The sequence below is a fragment of the Vombatus ursinus genome, unplaced genomic scaffold (genome assembly GCF_900497805.2).
Source record: "Vombatus ursinus unplaced genomic scaffold, bare-nosed wombat genome assembly UNPS02014798.1, whole genome shotgun sequence".
Taxonomy (NCBI): Eukaryota; Metazoa; Chordata; class Mammalia; order Diprotodontia; family Vombatidae; genus Vombatus; species Vombatus ursinus.
The window spans coordinates 43,704,210-43,707,713 of record NW_020954576.1 but is presented as its reverse complement, the minus strand read 5'-3'; the positions used below and the strand labels follow the sequence as shown (position 1 = coordinate 43,707,713).

The 3,504-nt window shown below is 42.8% G+C and overlaps 1 pseudogene; it reads left to right on the top strand.

The window, feature by feature from the left end:
- Positions 1-1,481: 1,481 nt before the first annotated feature.
- Positions 1,482-2,556, top strand: LOC114049417 (annotated as a pseudogene).
- Positions 2,557-3,504: the final 948 nt, after the last annotated feature.

Sequence of the window (3,504 nt, the reverse complement as noted above, 5' to 3'; positions counted from 1 at the left end):
CCTTGAATTTAGAATTTGGACACCTGAGTTTGAATCTGTCATTAGCCGTTGCTACCATGGGCAAATCAATTGTGATTCTCAGTTTCCTCCTCTATAAAAACAAGATAATAACACTTATAATATCTACTTTTCAGATTTGTGAGGAAAGTGCTTTGTAATCCATAAAGACATAAGATATTATTATTAAAAAAAAAAGGAGGGACGGAGCCAAGATGGCAGAGTAAAAGCGGTGACTTGCTTGAGCTCTCCCTCAAACCCCTCCTAATACCTGTAAAAAATGGCTCTAAACAAATTCTAGAGCAGCAGAACTCACAAAAAGACAGAGTGAAACAAATTTCCAGCCCAAGACAACCTGGATGATTGATTGTAAAGGTCTATTGCACTGGGGCTGGGAGAAAAGTGTAGATCAGCATGGGGCATGCAGGCAAAGAGCAGGCCTCGGTGAACCTGAAGCAGGCCTCAGGGGACTGAATCAAGGGGAACTGTGGTGATTTCCAGACTTCTCAACCCACAAATGCCAAAGACAACTTAGAAGGTTGGTAGGAAAGGTCTGTTGGACCTTGGTGAGAGAGAAGCTCAGTCCCAGCCCCAGCCCTGGTGCTGCCCTGGGGTGGTGGCTGCTTCTGAAGCCCTCAGCCCATAGACTGAGGGGGGATTGAGTGGCTGATCAGAGAGGGATTGCAGGGATCTCTTTGCTAGTGCTGAGGCAGGATTCTCTTGCTTGACTTGTGCTTGGATCTGAGTCGCAGTCCCAGGTGGCCGTCCTGGAGCAAGGAGCAGCACTGGAGTGGTGAAGCTTGTGGCAGCAGTGGAAAGTGAATCCTCCTCACAGTTTCAAGGCAAAAAAGAGTGCTTGTGGTCACTCATAAACCAGAGCACAGGCCAGGAAAGGAGTAAACACCTCACCTTTGATCATACCACGTTGGAAGAACTGAAAATTTACAGGTCCCTGGAAGTATCTCTGAAAACAACTGCACAAAGCCTCTGAAGCTTGGGACAGTACACTCTCCACACTGGAAGCAAATCCTTACCTTAACAAAGAGTCAAGTAATTGGCTGGGAACATGAGCAAACAGCACAAAAAAGTCAGACCATAGAATCTTACTTTGGTGACAAAGAAGATCAAAACATATAACCAGAAGAAGACAACAAAGTCGAAGCTCCCATATCCAAAGCCTCCAAGAAAAATGTGATTCAATCCCAGGCCATGGAAGAGCTCGAAAAAGATTTTGAGAAGCAGGTAAGAGAAGTAGAGGAAAAACTGGGAAGAGAAATGAGAGTAATGCAAGAAAATCATGAAAAACAAGTCAACAGCTTGCTAAAGGAGACCCAAAAAAATACCGAAGAAAATAACACCTTAAAAAATAGCCTAATCCAAGTGGCAAAAAAGGTCCCAAAAGCCAATAAGGAGAAGAATGCCTTGAAAAGCAGAACTGGTGGTATGTAAAGAAATGTCTTGACCCACTTGCTTCCCAGTCAGACATGGAACATAACCCTGTGCCTCTGTTTTCCTTCCCAACCTTCTGCATGTTCTTCCTGCATTCCCCTTGCTCTCAGGAATATTACCAAAAGCTGAAGAGAAAATAGGCAAATGAGGAGCTGTTTGAGTGAAGGGGTAGGCTGGAATTGCTTAAGTTGGTGACCCCTTACATTCAGAAGGCAGAGGACTATGAAGTGTCGACTAGAAGGTTCCCTAGGCCAGGTGGCAGTATGTACCTGTTTTGGTTCCCACCGAGCCATTGATGCAGTCTTGCATGGTTCACAGGAGCAGGATGCAGCTATATATAATTAGAAGCTTCAAGTACTATATTGGATTGAGAAGATATTCCTTCAGCTGTTGAAATTGGAGGAAAATCAGAAGGGTATGCTAGCAAAGCCCGATTTTGATGAGCTGCAGAGAAAACAGCTAGAGAAGATCTACCAGGCATTGAGGACTGGTGATCAGGACAATTCAGAAGAGACAGCAAATGGATTCCTACAAGTACTATCAGTGAGGAAAGGAAAGGCCCTTATAGTCTGGCTACTACTACTTCTTCCATGGGATCAGGCAGTCCACCTTGTTCTATCAATCACCAGTCAGGGCTGATCAGGTCCTACATATACTGTTCAAGCCCATGGGAAAGTGCATCAATCTCTTGGCCTTTAGTGAGTTTCTCCAAGTCTTCAGGGACTGATGGTGCTACAACCTGTATCCCAAGAGCAGCCAATCACTGAGGTCCTTCAAAACCAGTTTGGGATCTCCTTGCTCTATTCACTTCTGAGCTAGGGGGAGCAGCTGTTGTCATTGAATTGTTCCCTGAAGCAACACAGCAACAGTGATCTTGCAACTTGTACAGACATGGTGGTTCTGGGAGATATCCCACATGTCTACTGCTTCTCTGGCAGAGCCCTCCTCTCACTGTTCTGCCATTGTGTGGACGAACAAATAGTACAGCAATTAGAAGCCAGAATGGACTATGCCCCTGTGGCTACCAACCTGACTTGTTTGGGAAAATTATCCTGCCTACCTACATACCAGTCTGTTAGGGCTGAAGTAGAAGAAGGGAAAATTCACTGAAGGAGTTGTGCCCTTAGCACATATGAAGGCTTTTTTAATTTTCCTCAGTAATTGCAATGGGGACCCCATGTTTCTTTACCCTTCTCCTAATGAGTACAGAAACCTAGAACCTTTAGGAAGGCAGGGCCGGGCAGTGCATAATTTAAAGTGCTCATATAAAACTGGGGGGGAAAAAACAGAATTGGCCAAATGGAAAAGGAAGTCCAAAAGCTCACTGAAGAAAATAATTCCTTAAAGATTGGAATGGAGCAAATGGAAGTTAATGACTTTATGAGAAATCAAGGAAGCATAAAACAAAACCAAAAGAATGAAAAAAATAGAAGACGAGGTGAAATATCTCATAGGAAAAACAACTGACCTGGAAAATAGATCCAGTAGAGATAATTTAAAAATTATTAGACTACCTGAAAGCCATAATCAAAAAAAAGAGCCTAGACATCATCTTTCAAGAAATTATCAAGGAAAACTGCCCTGATATTCTCAATCCAGAGGGTAAAATAGAAATTGAAAGAATCCACCAATCACCTCCTGAAAGAGATCCCCAAAATAAAAATCCCAGGAATATTATAGCCAAATTCCAAAGTTTCCAGGTTAAGGAGAAAATATTGCAAGCAGCCAGAAAGAAACAATTCAAGTATTATGGAAACAAAATCAGGATAATCCAAGATGTAGCAGCTTTTACATTAAGGACCGGAGGGCTGGAATATGATATTCCAGAGGTCAAAGGAGCTAGGACTAAAACCAAGAATCACCTACCCAGTGAAACCGAGTATAGTCCTTCAGGGGAAAAATGGATACTCAGTGAAAGAGAGGACTTTCAAGCATTCTTGATGAAAAGACCAGAGCTGAATAGAAAATTTGACTTTCAAATACGAAACTCAAGAGAAGCATGAAGAGGTAAACAGGAAAAAGAAATCATAAGGGACTTCATAAAGTTAAACTGTCTAC